Here is a 25,367-nt window from a genome sequence, read left to right as displayed (position 1 = left end):
CCTGCTCAACTCAATAATACTGTTATTTAAAAACGTAAAGGTAGATAAAACACTGAACTGATTAAACTGCTAACACTGAACATTTAAACTCCAGAGAATAAACTTATCTAGTAAATACTACACATTTTTAAAGCTCATAGACTGCAGTCACCTCCGCCTTGCTATTTAATTATGTAAGCTGGCCATGTGTGCACTCAACGCTCACTCACTGTCAGCAGCCAGCTGTATTCATAGAGTTAACCTCGCCCAACAGAAAGAAAACGTATACCAGTACGGCTCTGGCTTTATTTTAAAGGAGATTCAACATTGTTGATTTGATTTCTAAGTCACAAAGTACTACAACATGGTCTCTCAGGTTGCTGTTGCAAAGAAAGTTGGCATGTCAAAACATTGACTCGTATTTTAAATAATGTATTTAACATTTAATCATAACACAAATCAGAAAAATGTGACTATGGTCGCCTCAACTGCCTCTCGTTTAATTGCAGCTGCTTATTCAGGATATTTTTCCTTCTCCCGAGGCGTCCCGATAAAGCAGCGTCGACTGTATTGACAATGAATGTACCAAAGCTACAATTACTGTCGTACTTCATGAAACGTTTATTTTTTCACATACTTGAAATTCTACGCTATGCTCAATCTTCATTCATTCCCATCGCCAAATATTAAACTAAAATACTATTTTGTTTTATGTGGAATAAAATGGTCATATAACATTATGATGCAATTAAATATATTTGAGTTTATTATGAGAGTTTCCATACATTTCTGATATAACATAAACGAGTATAAGCTATGCAAATTATATATATATATATATATATATATATATATATATATATATATATATATATATATATATATATATATACAGTATATTAATTCAAGGCTGTTTCAATTAGTTTGAAATTGTACTGGGTCAACAAAATAGATGTATCTAAATTCTGGATATAATAGAAAGGTTAATAACGTCCACCTTAAAAACATGTTCAAGAGAATTACTCTGAAAATCTGAGTATGTACACAGTGATAGTTTTCAAATCAATTGTGCTCAATGTTTATAACAGACTTTTATCGAGTTGTAGGTAATGTTATTTGTTTGTATGTATTCGTTTAAGTGTTATCAATCAATCAATCAATCTTCATTATATATAGCACCTTTCATAGTGGACCACCATCACAAAGTGCTTTACAAGATGCAGTAACAACAAGAAAATCCATAATACTTTAAATACAGTGGAAAGTGCATAATACATGATATTAGCAGCAACACAGCAGCTAATAGCAGATATCAGGCTTAAACAGCATGGAAAACAAGAGAGAACAGGTGGGTCTTGAGAGTTGATTTAAAGCGAGCGGTGTTGGGAGCATCACACACCAAAGCTGGGAGAGAGTTCCAAAGAGTCGGAGCCATGAAGCTAAACGAGCATTCTCAAATTGTGGTGCACTTTTGCTTGGGGATAACAAGCAGGCCAGAGTCGGAGGACCTCAGCTTGCGGGCAGGGACATAACAGATCAGCAGGTTGAGGAGGTACTCGGGACCTGTGTGATGAAGGGCATTGTAGGTGAGCAGGAGAGTTTTGAAAATAATACTGAACTTTATATGTAGCCAGTGCAGCTGGGCAAGACGGGGGGTGATGTGATCATGTTTTTTATATCTGGTAAGGATCCTGGCAGCGGCATTCTGAACTAGCTGCAGTCAGTTTATGGTGCATGCTGGGAGACCACCATATAGAGAGTTGCAGTAGTTGAGTCGAGAAGAGACAAATGCATGACAAAGTATCTCCGCATCCGGGAGGGAAAGGTAGGGATGGACTTTGGAGTTTGTTTTGAAGATGGTAGATTTGACCACGGAGGAGATGTGGGCATCAAAGGAGAGGTTGCTGTCAATAAGTACACCAAGGCTTCATACTGTGGGGGAAGGCAGCAGCAGACAGTTTCCGAGGTTCAGGGCAGCTATATTTAGATTCTTAAGTTGAGTTTTAGATCCTAGTAGAAGGAGTTCAGATTTGCTAGTGTTCATCTGAAGAAACTTGGCAGACATCCAGGCCTCGATGTCTTGAAAGCCGAGAGCCGGACCATGGCAGAGGGGCTTCCAGGGTCGAGTTTTAAGTAGAGCTGGGTGTCGTCAGCATAGGGTTGAAACCCTATAGTACAGTCCCTTCAGGGTAATACACTGGGATTATAATGTGATACCTATCGTATATCTTGAAATTAACGCTGCAGCATTTTAAATTGTCTAAAAGAGCTGCAATGTTTATTCAAGGGAGTTTATTGGAAGTAGCTCAGTTTGAGGGTGCTGCCCTTCTTTGTCCAATATGGTAAATCTGTTTGCTGTTTATTTGTTTCTTGTTGAGTGCGTTGTTTATTCAAGGGCAGCGTTGTTTATTCAAGGGCTGCAGATGCTGTGTGGTCCAGTGGTTAAAGAAAAGGGCTTGTAACCAGGAGGTCCCCGGTTCAAATCCCACCTCAGCCACTGACTCATTGTGTGACCCTGAGCAAGTCACTTAACCTCCTTGTGTTCCGTCTTTCGGGTGAGACGTAATTGTAAGTGACTCTGCCGCTGATGCATAGTTCACACACCCTAATTTCTGTAAGTCGTCTTGGATAAAGGCGTCTGCTAAATAAACAAATAATAATAAAATAATAATAATAATAATAATAATAATAATAATAATAATAATAGGGAAGTGTTGTTTATTCAAGGTCAGTGTTGTTTATTCAAGAGCAGTGTTGTTTATTCAAGGACAGTGCTGTTTATTCGAGGGCAGTGCTGCTTATTCGAGGGCAGTGCTGCTTATTCGAGGGCAGTGCTACTTATTCGAGGGCAGTGCTACTTATTCGAGGGCAGTGCTACTTATTCGAGGGCAGTGCTGTTTATTCCAGGGCAGTGCTGCTTATTCCAGGGCAGTGCTGTTTATTCCAGGGCAGTGCTGCTTATTCCAGGGCAGTGCTGTTTATTCGAGGGCAGTGCTGTTTATTCCAGGGCAGTGCTGCTTATTCCAGGGCAGTGCTGTTTATTCCAGGGCAGTGCTGTTTATTCCAGGGCAGTGCTGTTTATTCCAGGGCAGTGCTGTTTATTCCAGGGCAGTGCTGTTTATTCCAGGGCAGTGCTGCTTATTCGAGGGCAGTGCTGCTTATTCGAGGGCAGTGCTGTTTATTCCAGGGCAGTGCTGCTTATTCGAGGGCAGTGCTGCTTATTCGAGGGCAGTGCTGCTTATTCGAGGGCAGTGCTGCTTATTCGAGGGCAGTGCTGTTTATTCCAGGGCAGTGCTGCTTATTCGAGGGCAGTGCTGCTTATTCGAGGGCAGTGCTGTTTATTCCAGGGCAGTGCTGCTTATTCCAGGGCAGTGCTGCTTATTCCAGGGCAGTGCTGTTTATTCCAGGGCAGTGCTATTTATTCCAGGGCAGTGCTATTTATTCCAGGGCAGTGCTGTTTATTCCAGGGCAGTGCTATTTATTCCAGGGCAGTGCTATTTATTCCAGGGCAGTGCTGCTTATTCCAGGGCAGTGCTGCTTATTCCAGGGCAGTGCTGCTTATTCCAGGGCAGTGCTGTTTATTCCAGGGCAGTGCTGCTTATTCCAGGGCAGTGCTGCTTATTCCAGGGCAGTGCTGCTTATTTAAGGGCAGTGCTGCTTATTCAAGGGCAGTGCTGCTTATTCGAGGGCAGTGCTGTTTATGCGAGGGCAGTGCTGTTTATTCGAGGGCAGTGCTGTTTATTCGAGGGCAGTGCTGCTTATTCGAGGGCAGTGCTGCTTATTCGAGGGCAGTGCTGTTTATGCGAGGGCAGTGCTGTTTATGCGAGGGCAGTGCTGTTTATTCGAGGGCAGTGCTGCTTATTCGAGGGCAGTGCTGCTTATTCGAGGGCAGTGCTGTTTATGCGAGGGCAGTGCTGTTTATGCGAGGGCAGTGCTGTTTATGCGAGGGCAGTGCTGCTTATTCGAGGGCAGTGCTGCTTATTCGAGGGCAGTGCTGTTTATGCGAGGGCAGTGCTGTTTATGCGAGGGCAGTGCTGTTTATGCGAGGGCAGTGCTGTTTATGCGAGGGCAGTGCTGCTTATTCGAGGGCAGTGCTGCTTATTCGAGGGCAGTGCTGTTTATGCGAGGGCAGTGCTGTTTATGCGAGGGCAGTGCTGCTTATTCGAGGGCAGTGCTGTTTATTCCAGGGCAGTGCTGTTTATTCCAGGGCAGTGCTGTTTATTCCAGGGCAGTGCTATTTATTCCAGGGCAGTGCTGTTTATTCCAGGGCAGTGCTGTTTATTCCAGGGCAGTGCTGCTTATTCGAGGGCAGTGCTGCTTATTCGAGGGCAGTGCTGTTTATTCCAGGGCAGTGCTGCTTATTCGAGGGCAGTGCTGCTTATTCGAGGGCAGTGCTGCTTATTCGAGGGCAGTGCTGCTTATTCGAGGGCAGTGCTGCTTATTCGAGGGCAGTGCTGTTTATTCCAGGGCAGTGCTGCTTATTCGAGGGCAGTGCTGCTTATTCGAGGGCAGTGCTGTTTATTCCAGGGCAGTGCTGTTTATTCCAGGGCAGTGCTGCTTATTCGAGGGCAGTGCTGTTTATTCCAGGGCAGTGCTATTTATTCCAGGGCAGTGCTATTTATTCCAGGGCAGTGCTGTTTATTCCAGGGCAGTGCTATTTATTCCAGGGCAGTGCTATTTATTCCAGGGCAGTGCTATTTATTCCAGGGCAGTGCTATTTATTCCAGGGCAGTGCTGCTTATTCCAGGGCAGTGCTGCTTATTACAGGGCAGTGCTGCTTATTCGAGGGCAGTGCTGTTTATTCCAGGGCAGTGCTGCTTATTCCAGGGCAGTGCTGCTTATTCCAGGGCAGTGCTGCTTATTTAAGGGCAGTGCTGCTTATTCAAGGGCAGTGCTGTTTATGCGAGGGCAGTGCTGTTTATGCGAGGGCAGTGCTGCTTATTCGAGGGCAGTGCTGCTTATTCGAGGGCAGTGCTGTTTATGCGAGGGCAGTGCTGTTTATTCGAGGGCAGTGCTGTTTATTCGAGGGCAGTGCTGCTTATTCGAGGGCAGTGCTGCTTATTCGAGGGCAGTGCTGTTTATGCGAGGGCAGTGCTGTTTATGCGAGGGCAGTGCTGTTTATGCGAGGGCAGTGCTGTTTATTCGAGGGCAGTGCTGCTTATTCGAGGGCAGTGCTGCTTATTCGAGGGCAGTGCTGTTTATGCGAGGGCAGTGCTGTTTATGCGAGGGCAGTGCTGTTTATGCGAGGGCAGTGCTGCTTATTCGAGGGCAGTGCTGCTTATTCGAGGGCAGTGCTGTTTATGCGAGGGCAGTGCTGTTTATGCGAGGGCAGTGCTGTTTATGCGAGGGCAGTGCTGCTTATTCGAGGGCAGTGCTGCTTATTCCAGGGCAGTGCTGTTTATGCGAGGGCAGTGCTGTTTATTCGAGGGCAGTGCTGTTTATTCCAGGGCAGTGCTGTTTATGCGAGGGCAGTGCTGCTTATTCTAGGGCAGTGCTGCTTATTCCAGGGCAGTGCTGTTTATGCGAGGGCAGTGCTGTTTATGCGAGGGCAGTGCTGCTTATTCGAGGGCAGTGCTGCTTATTCGAGGGCAGTGCTGTTTATGCGAGGGCAGTGCTGTTTATGCGAGGGCAGTGCTGTTTATGCGAGGGCAGTGCTGTTTATGCGAGGGCAGTGCTGCTTATTCCAGGGCAGTGCTGCTTATTCCAGGGCAGTGCTGTTTATTCGAGGGCAGTGCTGTTTATTCGAGGGCAGTGCTGTTTATTCGAGGGCAGTGCTGTTTATTCCAGGGCAGTGCTGTTTATGCGAGGGCAGTGCTGTTTATGCGAGGGCAGTGCTGCTTATTCGAGGGCAGTGCTGTTTATGCGAGGGCAGTGCTGTTTATTCGAGGGCAGTGCTGTTTATTCCAGGGCAGTGCTGTTTATTCGAGGGCAGTGCTGTTTATTCGAGGGCAGTGCTGCTTATTCCAGGGCAGTGCTGCTTATTCCAGGGCAGTGCTGTTTATGCGAGGGCAGTGCTGTTTATTCGAGGGCAGTGCTGTTTATTCGAGGGCAGTGCTGTTTATTCAAGGGCAGTGCTGTTTATTCGAGGGCAGTGCTGCTTATTCCAGGGCAGTGCTGTTTATGCGAGGGCAGTGCTGTTTATTCGAGGGCAGTGCTGTTTATTCCAGGGCAGTGCTGTTTATTCGAGGGCAGTGCTGTTTATTCGAGGGCAGTGCTGTTTATTCGAGGGCAGTGCTGTTTATTCGAGGGCAGTGCTGTTTATTCGAGGGCAGTGCTGTTTATTCCAGGGCAGTGCTGTTTATTCCAGGGCAGTGCTGTTTATTCGAGGGCAGTGCTGTTTATTCCAGGGCAGTGCTGTTTATTCGAGGGCAGTGCTGTTTATTCGAGGGCAGTGCTGTTTATTCGAGGGCAGTGCTGTTTATTCAAGGGCAGTGCTGTTTATTCGAGGGCAGTGCTGTTTATTCCAGGGCAGTGCTGTTTATTCCAGGGCAGTGCTGCTTATTCCAGGGCAGTGCTGTTTATTCGAGGGCAGTGCTGTTTATTCCAGGGCAGTGCTGTTTATTCGAGGGCAGTGCTGTTTATTCCAGGGCAGTGCTGTTTATTCGAGGGCAGTGCTGTTTATTCAAGGGCAGTGCTGCTTATTCCAGGGCAGTGCTGTTTATTCGAGGGCAGTGCTGTTTATTCCAGGGCAGTGCTGTTTATTCGAGGGCAGTGCTGTTTATTCAAGGGCAGTGCTAATTTGAAGATATATACGGTATGCGGTTTTGCAACTTGTTTTTGTAAACTGTAAATAAAAAGTGCCAAAAGGTCTTTCAATCAAAGACACCTCTCTGTACTCAGAAGTTTGATTGCTCTGTTGTGTTTTATATCTGTTACAGCACAGCAATCTTAGCAACAAAAGGAAATACAGACTACGCCCTTTTACAATAAAAGTACATTACAATAACATTTAAGAGTTTTAAATTACATATGACCAATGTTTTTTTTGTTTTTTTTCAGATGACATTTCTGAAACAGCAAAACACATGATTTATAAATTGCTAGTGGACTGGAAATTAGATACTGGCATTGTAATGCTCTTTATTTTTTTGCTCCAAAATGTCTACAGTACATTTCCATTGGAGGTGGGTGGGGGGGCTGCAAGTTAATTTACAGAAAACTGGAGCATTCATCATAAATTAAGAGCAGTACTGCTCTAACTATATCATAGAAATGAAATGCTGAGACAGTGCAGATACCACTGAAGTCTGGAATGTAACAGCACCAAAACGCACGACACAATGAAACCTGTTTGAATATCTGAAGACACATACATATAACCTCTGAAATAATTTAGAGTTATAGCATACATTAATATTACACCATGCACATTTCTTATTTAACTAGATAGGTGTCACATTAAAACATATAGATGTTTCCATTTAATGTGCTATTACTTGATCTTTAGCCATTTATTAAACATTGAGACAAACCAAGAGCTATCAGCCAATAAATCAATTCAGTAAATCGTTTTCTTTGTTATTCCTTGAACAGTTTGTTTTAGTATATGTTGTTTATTACATAGGGAGCACTGTTTTATATATGAAATAAAAGTACAATATATGCACTATTGAATTACTATATTCTGTGGTTGGCTAGCAGTGCACTTCCCAAGAGTACTTTATTATCTTGTCACATGTAGTGCTAGTGAAGACAACACCACACCCACACTCATGCTTTAATTCCCAGTATGGATTTGTAACCCCACTTCACATTTCAATCCTCTCATTGACATAAACCTTCGCTCAGTCTCTACTGTGAATTACTCACCCGTCCCCACGCCCCTCCCCTGCCCTCTCGCTCAGATGAGACTGGGTCAAGCTGTCACCTGCCTTGTATTTCAGGGCTAGCTTGGTGTGGCTTACACTCGCTTCAACTAAATTTATTTTAAGTAGCTCACAGTACCATGTATCTCACTAAAACTAATGAGAAAGCATCTCAATGTAGCAGTCTGGAGTAGTGGTTAGGGCTCTGGACTCTTGACCGGAGGGTTGTGGGTTCAATCCCCAGTGGGGGACACTGCTGTTGTACCCTTGAGCAAGGTACTTTACCTAGATTGCTCCAGTAAAAACCCAACTGTATAAATGGGTAATTGTATGTAAAATAATGTGATATCTGTATAATGTGAAACAATGTATAATGTGATATCTTGTAACAATTGTAAGTCGCCCTGGATAAGGGCGTCTGCTAAGAAATAAATAATAATAATAATAATAATGTGGGATCAATACACAACACATGCTGCTGTGACTTACAGTTGCAGGTAATGTTGTTTGTATGTATTAGTTTAAGTGTTATATATTTAGTACAGTACATATAACTACATTACCTACTGATACAAACCTTTTATGAACCTCTTCCTCGGTTTACAGTTGAGGATTCTAATTCAAAACCATTTCTAAAAAGGTTTTGAAAAGAACTTTTGTTATTTTGTTTAATTTCAATATTTATGATCTACCCTGCCACTGTAATTTAAAGTAAAATGAATCACATTTGAATTGTGTTACAGGTTCACAGCAGAGGGTATAAAGAGTATATAATCAGAATGTCATCACTGCGGCTCCAGGAGTATCTACAAAACAAACTGAACACAGCTACAGTGCTTCTGTGCACACACTGATCACTCTCTCCCCTTTAAGTAAATTAATTGCAACAAATGATCAGTAAGCTTCTGGACTATCTTCTGTTTAAATATATTCTTAACCTAATCTGATGTATTGCTAATATGACTGCCTATTTTGTTATGTCTCAAATTGTAATGGCAATAAAATATCAATATTTGCATTTCTAAAGCCATGATGGTATACAGTAAGACCCTAGCCAAGCCCTTACAGAATAAAATAAATAAATAAATAGTAGTATAATCCCAACTCAGACATGAACCCCCATTCTACACAGTGGAAGCCAGTGTCGCCAGCAACCTAATCCTAAAGATATGAGTTCAAACCCTTAGTGATGGCCGATTGGGTGGACGGATGGAGAACCTGGCCCTGCCCATTCATGAATAAAATACTTTTTACTACAACATATTTAATGTGAAACCTCAGTTTATCACCAACTCTGGAAAAACTAACATCACAGATTCTTACGATTTAACATAAACCTGCGGCTTTGCCCTGTTTAGGGCCATACTCCCTTATGTGAGTTTCTTCAAACAATGATTCTCAATTTATCTAAATAAAGTCTTACTTCTGACGTGATTCTCTGCACAGTACAGCATGTCTGCAGCATGGATGAACTGGTAACCTGTCCCACGCACTCGGAGCTCAGCTTCGGTGTATCCCAGGACAATCTTACCCCTGCAGAGACCGGAACAACAAAATTCAGAGATATCATCCACTCAATTTATTCAATTCCAGTACACTGCTTTTCTATTTTTTTTATAGGCACTTGATCAGTCTATTGTAGTATTGCTTATTGCAAAATTTTGTTTGACTTTGTCATTGTGGTATCTGATCCCTAGACTGTGCTTCTTTGTGAATTTAGCAGTTTAGTTTTCTGTAGTTTATGTATATGTTTACATGTTATGTCTTAATGACACTGATTAAGACTTACAGGAAAGTCTTAATGACACTGTTCCTGTCATATTGGTCACACAGCTTCCATATTGTTGAACAGGGGAGCACGGTACAGCACAGGAGAGCAGGGTACAGCACAGGGGAGCAGGGTACAGCACAGGGGAGCAGGGTAAAGAACAGGGGAGCAGGGTAAAGAACAGGGAGCAGATTGAAGTATGGGACGCATGGTAAAGTGCAGGGGAGCTGCGTACAGAGTTGAATATGTTGATTCTGCAGGTCTGCTTACTTGGCATCGCAGGCTAAAGGTGTGAAGTCCATCTTATGCTTGATTCTGAAGATCATGTTTTTGGTCCTGATCTCCAGTATGGAAGGAGGCTGCAGGGGCATGGCGATGACAAACAGAGCCAGCTGGGGGGCACCAGGGAGCCTTCGTCCGACCGCCTGTTCTGGCCATGCAACCGGCCTTGCAGTTTCAACGCCTGGGACAAGAGCAAGAAAAAAGAGGAAGGTTAAAGCATGCATGCCATTCCTCTCTACCTAATCCCTATACAAGTAGACAGGTTGGTGAACCCCAATTGTTCCTATTTCTCATTTTTCATTTTCCCTCTCTTACTTTTAAAAAAGCCAGGCTACACTGCCGAGCTGTGCCCAGCTGAATGGGAAACCATTAGCAGGCACCATCTGACTCAAATAAGGTGCTGGTTCCTCCACATTCAACAGTTGGTTATGCTAAAAAAAAAACAGGTTTGTGTACCAGACTAGGAAGATTCATTAGCTACTCTAGAACTATAAATAGAGCCATTTCCTCCCTCACTCCACTCCAATGGCATTCCAATTAATTAAACAATCTTCAGGCAGTGATGTGTCACCGGAGATCAGTCCACAAGCAGAGGGGAACAGCATTCTAATACAACTAATCCCATTGGTCTCCCTTCTCCTTAGGAATGTGTTACAAAAGATCAGCTGGAATTCTAAAGGAAAAGTGTCCATTTAAACAGAACAGTTTGATGAATATGTATGGCTTCATTGTACAGTATTTCTAAGAAAAGTGAAGCCTAGGGCTTGATGGGGGATTGAGTTCATTCTCAAGCCATTAACGTCTGAAGGCAAGAATGGCTGCGAGTAATATGGCATGCAATGAATATGTCAAACTGAGTTTAAAGTCTGTTCTCCAAAGTCATTGTTTTCAGACATTTTCACTGGAATTAATTTTCTGCATTTTCTTCAGAAATGTTTACTGTCTGAAACTTTTGTAGACACACCCTTGGGGGAAATTTGAAAAAAGGAAACTGTTGTTGACTTTGAACTTGTAACAAAAGTATAAAAGCAAAAGTCTGCTGCACTCACAATAATCAACCTGAATATTTTACATTTTAACACAAAATGTAACACCAAGGATTGACAGTTACATGGTAAATCTGGCAGGTTGTGGTAATTGTTATTCCAAATCATTTATGATATACACATTACCAGGGGTGCACACTTCCTATCCTCGAGGATCTGAGTGGTCTTTGTTCCACCTGTACCCTAAATTACTTAATTGAACCGATTCAATCGTCTTCTAGGTCTTAAACAGTTAGTACCTCAATGACTGGATTTTGTACACCCCTGGAATATACTGTAAAGTTTTTCTGATGAAAACCCACCAAAAACCCGGAGGACTTGTCCAACAAGCATCGGAAGCGACATACAAAGCCCCGCTCCAGGAAGGAGGAGTTTTCGGGAGGCAGCTGGTCTGGGCTGTAAATGACCACTGAGGAACTGGGGACTTTTTCTCCTGTTTTCAAAAAAGCAAAACAACTTAATCTGTGAAGATCTACATTTCAAATATTTCATTTTGCATAAAGGCAATGATGTGGGAATTAAAACATATGTTTTTAAACCTATGTTCACTCTTTCTCATTGGTCACCTTACATAGAAAGTAGCTTCAAATGTTTTTTTTTTTTTAGTAATTAATTGTTTGATTGCCCAAATATTATGTTTTATTAATTTCTGATGCCACGGTCACTGTCAATAGTGATTCTAGTGTGTTTTATAAAATACAAATCTAAATGATATATTCAGCCAATTTTTATTTACGATACAATAAGGCTTACATCTTGATTAGTATCACACAAAAATCCAGTTTAAAATATAATATTAATAATACAGGAATGAGTAGTTCAATTGATACTGGCTTTGCCCCTTGAACACATTTATGTACCCTACCTATGGATACGGGGGTAGTGAAGAAACTAAGAAAATTCATTTTGAAGCTACTTACTTTTAAAATAAGGGAAGCTTAAACAATTGCTTTGCATCGGTATATACAAGTAATATATATGGTGTAACAGTAAAACCTGGTGTGTTGCAAAAACACAGACTCCAGTTTAAAAAATGGTAGTGCACTGCAGCAACTCAATGTGAAACAATGAATATGGGGGTGTTACAGATTCATATTTTTAGGTAAATGTTAAATTAAAGATAATTCAAGTTCCTTGTTTGACTAGCTACAAAAAAGACCAATAATGAATGGTTTTTCGATCGATAATTTCTTAATTAGAAAACCAAAAATTCATCAAATGAAAAACACCAATAATAAAGCCTGCAGTCGACAGCTTTCTATCTGCAGATCTTCAGTTACAGACAGTCTTAGTTGTTTCTGTTTTGTGCTAGTTTATGTTTTTGCTGTGTTTCTTCTGTTTTGTCTGTAGACCACACACAGCGTGAGGATTGTTGCAATGAAGTGTATGCCTGATATCAATTTGTAAACAAGTTGTTGCTTCATGTGTTTATGCTGGCAAGCGCTAAATGTTAATTACATACATAAATAAATACATTTGCTGTTTCATGCTTTGACACAAATGTAAGATCTCTGGATTGAACCCGATGGTGTTGAAAACTTGGGTCATGTTCTCCTGCAGAGGGTATTTAAACATTGCAGCAGCAGCACAGAATTAATCCCCAATAATCCTTCCATCTGGTGTTGCTCACCTTAAATGCCAACAAAACTTTACACACTTCACTTTCAGTTATGTTTGATGTCCGTTTCAGTGTTAACATTTCAGGTCGCACTTGGGACGCTTCACATAAAGGTCATGTAAAAAGAATGTTTTTTTTTTTCCGTTTCAAGTTTAAGAAGTAATTTGTTGACATTTTCCAAACATACTTCTTCTTTAATCCCAGATCTTTAGGCCATTTGTAATTGTATTCAAACTCTGACCTTTTAGCTCTGGAATAATAAAACTGATGATGTGCCTCAGGTATAAACCATTTTAAACAAATGGAATTTCATTTTACCCTGCAAGATGCTAATTCTCTTCCAAGTCATCGCTCCCTACATGTATCAGTTAGGCAGCACATTCGGGGGCTATAGCATATAATCACTTCCTATAGCATATAATCAATCGCTATAGCATATAATCATTGTGTAACAGGGAACTCGCTACATGTGGCTGAAGGAATTACTCATTAGATGACGTGGATGCATGATCGCTGTGTGATTGACAGGAGACCGAGACCGGAAGGTTGGGATTGACATGCCCTGTAGGCGTGCAGGTTTATTTACATAGACGTACAGAAGAACATAGCAATGGTAGCTCACGTGGGACATACAACCCGGTGTACAAAATGCAAAATAAACACCATACAAAAAGCTATCAAACAAAAGGTGCCGTGAAGACAGCTTGCGTTACTCCGTTAACAAATGGAGGTCCCGCTTACACACCTGTCTGCAATACTGGGTGGGACCTACTATCCCGAAACTAACTCCCTGTCCCTCAGGCAGCTCATCCAACTCTGACCTTGGAATATACACACGATTATTCTCCCGGGACAAACCCCCGACTACCTCCCAACCTCGAAATATACACACGATCACCTTTGCTTCGTTTCCTGAACCCAGTCGTTCAGCAGCACAGACGGACATATGCTTCGGCAGCAGCAGCAGCAGATTTATTATTATTATTATTATTATTATTATTATTATTATTATTATTATTATTATTTATTTATTTATTTCTTAGCAGATGCCCTAATCCAGGGCGATTTACAATTGTTACAAGATATCACATTGTTTTTACATATAATTACATTATTTTTTACATACAATTACCCATTTATACAGTTGGGTTTTTACAGGAGCAATCTAGGTAAAGTACCTTGCTCAAGGGTACAGCAGTAGTGTCCCCCACCTGGGATTGAACCAACAACCCTCCGGTCAAGAGCCCTGACCACTACTCCACACTGCTGCCCTGTATGATAGGGACCCTTTTATTCAGGCACTCTGCTGCACCATGCCCACCTGCTGATTAGGAGCTTGCAGCTGGTAAACACAACCCTGTTGTTATTTATACAATCACTACACTCTTATTTACAATAAACAATCACAAAAGCATACTCATTACGTGGATGGCCCCAGCCCTGCTGCACATTGATTACAACCTCTTACTCCTTCAGGTACTGTAAGTTGGGGTGGGGTCTGTTCTCCCGAATGGTCCATGAAGACAGTATTGAGATCTGTAAAATGTCAATACATTCCTGGATATGGAAGTACCTGAGCACCAACCTTCAGCCCTCTGACTTGAAAAGGGTGATGATACTTTATATATTACATGTCAGGGGGTTCATTTTAATATTAAATGAATTAGACAAATGCGCGGCATCCAATTTAAACAAAAGCATGTGTTCAATATTTCAAGTTCTTCCGCTACTGTTGCCTCTTAAAGAGTGTGACGGACGGCTGATGCGGGTGTGGTCAGACCAAAAGTATACACTCAGAAACACTCGGCGTGGAATGTGAGCTACTGGGCTCACATTTATTTAAACAAAAGAAAACACTCTTTTAAACAAAACACAAGAGAAACGGCACAATAGCCAAAATAAACAAAACACACTAACAAGTATCACGCTGGTGTGAACCAGCGGGAATAGCAATTGTTATTTATTTATTTTTTCTGTGCTCGCGCTCTCGCTCTCTCTCTCTCTCACACACACACACACACAACACACGACTCTCGACTCTCAACTCACATACCTGGCACCCATTCCCCTTAAATACACCGTGAAGTATAATGACACAATTACCCAACCGCACGTGAACAATTAAACAATAAACAGACACTTCCTATAACCCAACACACGCACATGGATTTTCATTCAAGCACACATTCTTACAAAGATCACTTAACATAAATTCATTCTTGTTCTGTACGCCCTTTATAATAACAAACAGCTAACAAAATGCACACACACTATACAACACAGATTACAATAATAACACCCATCACCATAAGAATACACATATTTACAAAATAATCACCCCCATCGTCGTGACAACCACAACAAGATATACAATAATAACACAAGGCACTCCGTCACAAGAGATTAGGCGATCAGAGCCTTTTTGCAGACCAAATCCAAAATTAAATCCACGAAGATAATTCTGATCACTGATACAAGGGGAACAACAGGTTTAATATAAAATCTATATTAACGGCTGCATTTCTGTTGAAGAAAGAGTAAGGAAAGAATGTGATGACTTGATTGCACCTGACGAAGCAATTGAGATCCCCGCTTTTATTTGGAGGAAACACATACAAACACATACTATCAATCCACCAGAATACCAAATGGAGGACTGTGCACCTAAGTGGAAAGAAGTAGAGCAAGCTGTGAAAAAAGCAAGGGCTTCATCATCCCTAGGGCCTGATGGAGTTCCGTACAGAGTGTACAAGAGTGCTTCAGGAGTTCTACGAATCCTGTGGAAATTGATGAAAGTGGCATGGGAAAAACAGGTTGTACCAAGAGCATGGCGCCGAGCAGGTGGAGGCTTTATACCTAAAGAAAAAGATTCTACAAGCATCAGTCAGTTTCACAATATTTCCCTATTAAACATAGAAGGCAAGATTTTCTTCAGCATTATTGCTCAGAGATTGTCAGCTTACCTATTAAAGAACTGCTTCATTGACACTTCAATACAAAAAGCGGGCATTCCAGGTTTCCCAGGATGCTTAGAACACATCAATGTGATCTGGCAACAAATTCAATCAGCTAAAAAGGAGAGGAAGGAGCTCCATGTAACATTCCTGGATTTGGCTAATGCATATGGTTCAGTGCCACATGAACTTCTTTGGGCAGCATTTAATTTTTTCAGTGTACCGATGACAATAACAAATTTAGTGAAAGCCTACTTTGGAGATTTGCAATTTAGTTTTTCAACTTCAGAATTCAGCACTACATGGCAATGCCTAGAGGTTGGAATAATGGCAGGATGCACCATTTCTCCACTGGCTTTTACCATGGCAATGGAAGTAATCATTAGGGCATCAAAATGGGTAGTGGCAGGAGAGCGCTTGGCTTCTGGAATGCGACTACCATCAATTCGAGCATACATGGATGACATGACAACCATGACTACAACAGTAGCCTGCACTGATCGGTTATTGGGCAAATTAACCAATAACATTGAATGAGCACGAATGCAATTCAAGCCCACTAAATCAAGGAGCATCTCTATAATTAAAGGTAAAGTAGTAGATAAAACGTTCTTCATTAACGGTGAGGCAATACCAACAGTGTCTGAGAAGCCAGTGAAGAGTCTTGGGAGATGGTACGACGGGGATCTAAAGGACACAGTTTGTGTGGGAAAAGTTAGACAACAAGCAGTGGAAGGGTTGAAGAGCACAGACAGCAGCGCTTTACCAGGCAAACTAAAACTCTGGTGCTTTCAGTTTGGTCTGCTGCCGAGGTTGCTGTGGCCACTGACTGTGTATGAGGTTTCTTTGACAACAGTAGAGAAGCTGCAAGCCTGTATCAGTTCATACATCAGGAAATGGTTGGGAGTTCCACGCTGCCTCAGTAGAGCGGGACTTTATGGTAAAGGAATACTGCAGCTAACAGCATCCACTCTAACCGAGGAGTTTAAGTGCGCCAAGGTCAGACTGGAAATGACATTAGTAGAGTCACGTGACAAATGCGTAAGGGAGGCAGCACCTGTGCTGAAAACTGGAAGAAAGTGGGCGGCAAAGAAAGCTGTGGAGGATGCAAACGCTGCCCTTCGAATTGGTGATATCATGGGGCAAGTTCAGCATGGAAGAGGGTGTCTTGGTCTCAGTTCAGCTCCTCCTACATGGCACAAGGCAGCCCCAGCTCAACGGAGGAAGATGGTAGTCAACGAGGTGCAAAAGCAGGAGGAGAGGATGAGGTGTATAAAGGCCATTTCCCAGGCCAAGCAGGGAGAATGGATGAGATGGGAGAGTGTGGAACAACGCAAGATTGGCTGGCAAGACCTATGGTCAATGGAACAGAGCAGGATCAGTTTCCTCATCAGGTCAACATATGATGTTCTCCCATCACCACAGAACCTAAACCTCTGGGTAGGAGAGGATCCCTCATGTCCCTTGTGTTCATCACCTGCAACATTAAGGCACATTTTGACAGGATGTAAGGTGGCTCTTAGCCAAGGACGGTTTACTTGGCGCCATGACCAGGTGCTGCGATGTTTGGCCTTAGCATTGGAAGACAAGCGTAACATGACCAATAAGTTGCCACCTGTTCCATCAAAACATTACACACAAAAGACAACATTTCTCCGTCCAGGAGAGCAACCACCTAGAAAAGGTGTTAAAACCAATCCTCGCCCAGGACAACTGGAAGCTGCTAGAGACTGGAAAATGCTGGCAGATGTTGGTCAACGGCTTATTTTTCCACCTGAGATTGCCACCACTAACCTTTGACCAGATATTGTCTTGTGGTCTGGATCAGCACGCCTTGTTCACCTGGTAGAGATAACAGTGCCATGGGAGGATGCTGTAGATGAGGTGTATGAGAGGAAGAAACTGCAGTATGCTCAACTAGCCACTGAAGCGGAACAGCGAGGATGGAGAGTCCGGGTTTACCCAGTGGAGTTGGGTTGTCGAGGATTTGTGGCACTCTCTACAACCCGGTTTCTCAAAGGCGTTGGATTCAGTGGCCAAGAGTTGCGTTGCACAGTGAAGAACTTATCTGAAGCAGCAGAGAGGAGCAGCAACTGGCTGTGGTTGAGACTGAAAGATTCTGGCTGGAGATCTCAAGCACAATAGAAAGAAAGAAACACTGATATACAGGTAAGTAAGCTGGGCTGAGTTGAGTGGGGGACGGAGGGGGGTGATTCTGGGACGCTAGAATCACCATCGAGCCCTCTTGAGGTGTCGTAGGCTAGTCGACGAAACACAGAGGATGGAAGGTGCCTACTTGAAGACCCCAGAGATGTACCCTACTTAGCTCAATCCAGACAGTTGTCATGCTGATGCACTGGGGAGACCGCACTGTGGTTGATCCCCGGAGCCAGCATCACAGCCGTTGTGTGTGCTGATGCGCTAGGGAGGCAAAATAAGCTGATCCCTGGAGCCAGCATTACACTTCAGCCATCAACACCTGACAGACAGAAGGATATCTACATCATCATATGGAAGGAAGCGCAAATGGATGGAGACACCTATGGATCACATTAGTTTACTGTAAAGCTACGTCTTAGTTGGTGCTTATCTTGGCGAGAGCCGAGTTCAAATCAGCATGAAGTTTTAACATCTACTCTCTTGTAATGGAAATCTTGAAAGGGTCACTACAAAAGTTCAGGTGTGATTACAGAGCTTTTAACCTCATCTCATCAACAGGGGTCAGAATCTGAAATGGCAATGCTTCACACAACACTCCACATTACACTATTCGCCCTTTAACCTTGGTGATTGTCTGCAGCCAGTCTACAAGGCCATGGTCACGGCACCAATATATCAGCATGGACCGAGCTGTTTTACACAGTGGTTTAGGCACTCATTGAGTGGTCACCAGTTTATGCCCCAAGCTTGTTACAAATAGTAAAGTATTGTAAAAGATGGCAGACAAGATGAATCAATCAAATCGAAATCAAGGTAAAACTTACTAAACACTAGAGACACCTTGTGGCAGGGCAGAGTCCTGCTTGTAAATAGTGTTTTGTGTTGGTGGTGGTGGTTGGCAGGGATGGGGTTAATTCCTACCCCTGCCAAATACATGAGAATGTGACTGTTCCCAAGTTAGATAATTGATGCTAATGAGAAGCCCCATTGCGAGAGATTGTTTTTGGAGCTGCCTGGAGAGAGACAAAAGCCTCTGTTTAGATTTAAAACTCAATGTGATAGTGTGAGACTTGGGTGAGGGATTTTCTGTTTCATTATTTGTGGTGCATGACTGAACTGTTTAACCTTTTTATTTTGGCTCTGTGAGCTGTCCTTTTGTCTGCCATTTTTATATGTTAGCTTGCGAGGTTCGGGGGGCGTGGAGCTGGGGGGGCCGCTAATCTCTAATCTTTCAATTTTCTAATTTCCAGTTAATTAGTTCTATTTACTATTTAAGACCTGATCACCTGCACCTTTTCTGTCTAGTGTTTCGTTTTTGAATCCTGACTCGTAGTGTTTCGCATTACTCCCGAAAAAAAAAAAAAAAAAAAAAATAGACCATCGCAAGATTAATACGCGCAGTCTTACCTGCTTCCAAATGGAAAAGCTTTCAGCTTACGCATTCCCTTCCGACTCAGACGAGTTCCTGCCTCCGACCCCTCCACCGGTCCGTCTTTGTCAGGCATTTCGTTCCTCGTCCCGGTCCGTGACCGCGCCAGCCCCGTCAGCCAACCTTGCTTCCACCCGGCGTTCAGCTAGGCAAGAGCGGGGCCCAAAGCGCGGTTCCGCTAGCCAGCCCCTACCGCAGCTCCACTACAAAGATTGGACGACACCTAAGCTGCTGAAAGTACTCTTTGAAAAGTCCATTCCTATTCCCGTCGGCGGAGATCGCATGTCCCTATTTGTTACCTATTGTGAAGCCTTGTCAGCCGAGCCGATTTTCCCCCCCCCGCTTGCAGGCCTCAGCCGTCAGGCCCTCCTCTTCTGCTCCTGTTCCTGCTGCGCATACGCAAGACTCTGCTTTCGCAGCTCAGCTCCCCCGGCGGCGCAGTCAACGCAGCCACAGCATCTGCCGCAATCATTCACCCCGCCCATCCCCTCCTCCAGCAGCGCCCCTCAAGTCACTTTTAATCAGCTGCAAACTCTGCTCCAGCCCATTATAGACTCTCAGCTAGCTCTCAGCGCCCGTCTTGACAAACTGGAAAATCCTGCTTTGGCTCCACCCGCCTTCAGTTCCAGCACTCCTGCTTATACCCTTGGTACGTCTTTTTCAGTACCCCCCGTTCCTCCTCCAGAGTTCAATCTCTCCTCAGCCACTGTAGCAAGTTCCTCTTCTCCCCGTGCTATTACCAGCCATTCTATTTCACCAAAAATTAGAAAGCAAATAATCGAAGGCAAGGATGTTAATCTTGTCTCTATTCTCATTGCTTCTTCTGAGTTTTTAGATCACAGAGTGGTTGACTGTGGAGACGTTTCGGTCACTCTAAAATCCAGCGACCCACGTCTTCAAAAAAGCCTTTCCGTGGGAGAATTCGTCCTCGCTTTCTCCATTTATCGCGATATTCTCTGTTCTGTTTATCCGCACAGATTACAAGAGTTAAATCAGTATCTCTTTTTGGTTGTCGAATTGGCCGTGCGCTACGGAGGCGCTTTGTTCTATCAATACCACCGTGCTTTCTCAGCCAAAGCTGCTGCCACCCTCTCAGCCGACAACCGTATTATTGATTGGTCCCGTTCCGACACAGATCTTTTCACCCGGATCTTCAGTGGAATTCGTCCCAACGCCTGCAGCGCATGTGCCTCCACAGCGCACTCCTCTTATCTATGCCCTAAGACAGCAGCTAGTTCTCTTCAACCCATTCATCATCCCTTGCCTTCTCTTCTCAGTTCAAGACATCTTGCCCCTGCTTCCATCCATGCTTCAGCTCCTCCCACCAGATCTCAAGCCAGAGATATCTATGGCCGTCCCATCAAGTTTACAGGTGGCAGGCAAATATGCAATAACTTTAATACTTCTGCCTGCTTCAGCAAAACCTGCAAGTACCTGCATGCCTGCAGCTTCTGCAACGACGCCCACTCACGCTCCATATGTCCTCTTACAGCGAAGTGACAATCAAAGTTACTTCAAGTTTCTACTCCTATCAACGTCCAGGCTCTCGCTAATGCGCTACAAAATCATCCAGATAAGCTGTTCGTCTCTTATCTAATTAGCGGACTTACAAATGGCTTTTTTACTGGCATTTCTCACATTCCTTCGGAGTCTCATATCTGTCAAAATCTCCGCTCTGCCATTTCTGAGCCACAAGTCGTCAGTTCCCTTCTCCAAGCCGAAGTCAACAAAGGCTTCATGGTCAGCCCCTTTTCAGCCCCCCCCTTCACTACCTTTCGCATTAATCCCATAGGCATCGCTACTCGTAAGTATTCCGGCAAGAAACGCCTTATTATTGACTTATCCGCTCCTCGGGGCGCTTGCACACGCAGCATTAACTCCCTCATTTCAAGCGAGGAGTTCTCTCTTCACTACATTAAGCTCTCAGATGCCATTCATTTCATCAAAATTGCAGGTCACGGAGCCTGGCTCGCCAAAGCCGATATCTCCGATGCATTCAAGGTCATGCCTATTCACCCTTCCCTCCGTCACCTTTTCGGAGTCTGTTGGGCAGACAAGTTCTATTTCTCCACCCAGCTCACTTTCGGCTGCCGCAGTAGCCCAAAAATATTCGATTCCTTGTCAGAAGCCCTCTGCTGGATTCTGCTCAACTCCTATCATGTCCCCTTCCTCCTCCATCTAATGGATGACTTTCTGCTTATTTCCCCCCCGTCAGATCCTCCAGCCCAAGCAATTAATCAGCTAAAGACCCTCTTTTCCTCAGTCGGTGTCCCTCTTTCTCAAGAGAAAACCATCGGCCCTGTTAACTCCCTGGAATTCCTCGGCATCACACTCAATACAGTGAAATTCGAAGCCAGCCTGCCTCTTGCCAAACTCCAACGCTTACTTGCACTCATTAACAATTTTCAGATCTCCTCTTTCATTAAGAAGAGGGACCTCCTGTCTCTCCTCGGCCATTTCAATTTCGCCATTCGCATCATTCCCCAGGGCAGAACATTTATTTCAAGTCTCCTAGCCCTCTCATCAACGGTCAAGAATATGAATTCTCACGTGAAAATTTCAGCTGAAGCCAGGAAAGACATAAAGATGTGGATCAGTCTCCTTACTAACTGGAATGGCCTCTCTCTATTTTACGACGATTTCATTTCAGCACGACCTTGCCCTCTTCACTGACGCCTCATCCATCGGATTCGGCGGGTTCCTTGTTCCTGAATGGTTCTCTAGCACTTGGCCCCCTGAAATTCAGCTCCTTCCCCCTCAAGAGAAATCTACGGCACTTCTAGAGATTTATCCAATCGCGGTGGCCGCTGCCCTCTGGGGTCACCAATGGTCAAGAAAATCAATTCTTTTCTTCAGCGATAACAAACCCACAGTGCACATCATCAACAAAGGACGTTCTTCATCCCCCCTCATTATGCGCCTGCTCCGTCGTCTCATATGGTCGTCTGTATCTCTCAACTTCCTAATACAAGCTCGTCATCTTCCGGGTACCCATAATAATGCTGCGGATGCTCTTTCTCGCCTACAGGTAGCCAAGTTCCGTCAGCTGGTTCCATCTGCCTCCCCAAACCCCCTCCAGACCCCACAGTTTCATCAGCTACTTCTGGACTGAACCCTACCCTCCGCAACCTCCTTCAATCCGCTCAAAACTACATGTCTACAGCCCTCGCCCCTTCTTCAAGAGCTTCTTATTCTACGGCCTGGTCAGCATTCCTAACCTTCTGTGCTCATAATCATATCCACCCTATTCCCTTCAATCAAGATTGGATCCTGGCCTTCATCGTCCATGCTAAGGAATCTCTCCATCTTTCCCCAGCATCCATCAAATCTTACATTTCAGGAATACAATATCACTACCGCATCATGTCCGTGCCTTCACCCACCATCCTCTCCATACCAGTTGTTCGTCTGACTCTCCGCGGAATCTTCAAAAGCTCCCCCCCTGCTGCACCTTCCCGCCTGCCTATATCAACAGATATCCTCCATTCCCTCATCTCTACTCTTCGGAAAGGTTGCTTTTCCCCATACGAAGATCTCCTAATGGAAACCATCTGCCTCACAGCCTTCTTCGGCTTCCTCAGATGCTCAGAATTCGCAGTTCCTTCAGCTTCAAGCTTCCCTGCAACGGGTATTCGTCTCTGCGATCTCTCCTGTATTAGCAACTCCTATTTCGTAATCCGGCTGCGTATCTCAAAGACAGATCAACTCCGGCGTGGTCAGTTCATCCAGCTTTCAAGGATCGAATCCTCTATCTGCCCTTTCTCTGCAATGGCAAAATATCTCTCCATCAGGAAATCCCATCCCCCCCTGGACCCTCTATTTATCGATTCCTCTCACTCTATTGTCACTCGTCACTGGTTCTCAGCCCACCTCTCCTCCCTCCTTTCTAGAACAGGCCTCCCTCCTCAGCTGTATTCTCCCCATTCATTTCGTATATGTGCAGCTACCTCCGCTGCAAGAGCCAGCATCAATCACAGTCTGATCAAGACCATGGGCCGCTGGTCCTCTTCCGCAGTAGACTATTACGTCCATTCATCTCCCTTCGATATAGCAGCAGCCCATTTTAAAATTGCTAGCATGCCCGGAGTGGGGGCTACCTGTTCGCCGGGGCCACCTGAGGTTTTCCCCTAAATTCGCTTCGAGGGGGTTTTTTCCTCTCCACTGAGCGGCAGGTATACACATAGTCAGGTATACACAGTCACATCCCATTAACAAATTTACTAATTCCCCTTTGTTCGTCCTTCTGGTCTTTTGTTTGTTTGTTTATGTTATGCGTTGGCATGTTCCGTCTTGTTTGTCTCACGGTGTGGGAATTTTCGTAGGTGCCGGGGGTCCATCCTTTGGGGGGCAAGTGAGGCTCACTTCCCCAACCTCAGGGCTAGGCACCGCCTCCCTTACCTTCAGGGGTTCTCACCGCGTGAGTCAGAGCGGACCCCCGGCCAAACTCTGTCCTGTCGCAGCTCCTGCGCTCATCTCACTCGAGGCTCTCTTCTATTCTGCCTCCCTTCAGGACGTGGTCACTCGTGCCGAGTCCTATACTAACCTCAATGCTCTGTCCTTATTTTCAGGTCCCAGGCAGCGTGATGTCTCGGCCAATCAGGGGTTTTACGAGCGCCCCTTACATAAGCCTCAAATGCTGGGTACCTCTCTCATCTCCTCCCGAGGGGTGGCTTTTCAAGTCTAACCCTCATATGTGTTTTCAGGTTGCCGGGTCCTCCGCCCCTGGGATGTCGACAGCGTCGGCCCCAGTCGATGACCTCTTTTCTATCCCGTTTCCGGTTGCCGGGTCCTCCGCCCCTGGGATGTCGACAGCGTCGGCCCCAGTCGGTGACCTCTTTTCTATCCTGTTTCCGGTTGCCGGGTCCTCCGCCCCTGGGATGTCGACAGCGTCGGCCCCAGTCGGTGACCACATTCTGTCCTACTAACTGCTCCTTGCTGCTTCTTCTGCCTTATCTTTCCCCCCCAGCTCATGCCCAGTGAATTGAGAAATAAACTTTTGCAGTTCTTCAGCTCTGAGTCACCTTCCTACCTCCTGATCGCCTTAGACACCTGGCTATCCTGTCACACAACTATGTGTAGAAAGGTCAGGAACCAACTTAGCAGTGATGCAGTTATGATCAGCTGTTTACAAGGAAAAGATGCTAGAAACTGAAGCAAATGGAAATCCCATTGAACAGCACAGTAGATTGATGGGGACCAGTGAAAACCTTTAGCATGGCTGTGGAAGATGTGATCTTCTAGATGCACCTTCCCAATGCCTGGCGGAGGGCCCCTGCAGTAGCAATGCGGCTGCACTAACCTTGTGTGGACTCCTCTGGTTCAGAGAGGCTGGAGGGGTTGAGTGCCCAGTGCAGGTTCCTTCTGAACTCCTGCTGGTCCTCAGTGTGGATCAGCTCAAAGACGCTCTGGTGCATAACATCCGTCTGGAGAAGAAAGCACAGGGTTGTTTTAGTTTTTACACTTTTATGTACTGTAACCATACTCCTTAAAGATACTGCATTATCTGAAGAGGGTATATTCAGATAAGAAAAACATGTTTTATCTGTACGGCCCTGTTATCGAAACTGGATACACACACACACACATCATTTTCCTCAAGGCCCTGACTAACAGAGTTGGGTTTATATTGGTCTTAGTTTCACCCCTAACTTATTAGCGTCTCCCCACAACAGCTCAGGGGATGTGGAATGTTTTTGGACAGATATCACTGGAATTCAAACCCTTATAGTCATGGGTGATTCTTTCATTCTACAGCCACTAGTGTCCATATGGGGCTATTACACGTCAATTCAATAAAACAAATACATGAAAAAAAAAGTCATATCAGGTATGCCAATTTCATGAAGATCCGTCTTAATTTACATTTTGCCAACTAGACGAACAAAAAGAATATTTCCACTGACTGACAATCTCTCCTAAAATAATCACAGATATTATGAATATTGTTTTGTACGTGATGTTAGTGTTTCATTATTTGAATGGTGCTGAAGCAAGCTGTTTTCTCCTGCAGAGGTAGTCAGGATAGTTTTCCTCCATCCTTTATTCTACAGTAACTTGGCTGCAGTGACTAATGTGACTTCCAATCATTCTGTGTTTTAAAGTTATGGATGACTATAAAACATATTATAAAATTATAAAACAAAACCAGTCACTCAAAAATGCACTGTTTTTATGCAGTAGTAATATAATCTGCACTGCTATAACAGCAAGTGGGTATTATTTGTCAATTACCAACCTTTCTGCAGTTAGATCTGAGCTGCTGATTTGAAGTAATTTTCTTTTCTTATTCTGAATTTTGACAGAAATGCTAGCCCTGGCCTGCCAGT

General features: G+C 44.2%; 1 pseudogene; it reads right to left on the bottom strand.

Annotated features, from left to right (window-relative positions):
- LOC117426748 (aryl hydrocarbon receptor-like) overlaps positions 1 to 25,367 on the bottom strand; it is a 168,125-nt pseudogene that overhangs the window by 22,029 nt on the left and 120,729 nt on the right.

Source organism: Acipenser ruthenus, chromosome 11 (genome assembly GCF_902713425.1).
Source record: "Acipenser ruthenus chromosome 11, fAciRut3.2 maternal haplotype, whole genome shotgun sequence".
Classification (NCBI taxonomy): domain Eukaryota; kingdom Metazoa; phylum Chordata; class Actinopteri; order Acipenseriformes; family Acipenseridae; genus Acipenser; species Acipenser ruthenus.
Note: the sequence above shows the minus strand (reverse complement) of the source record. Positions and strands in the feature narration are given on the sequence as shown.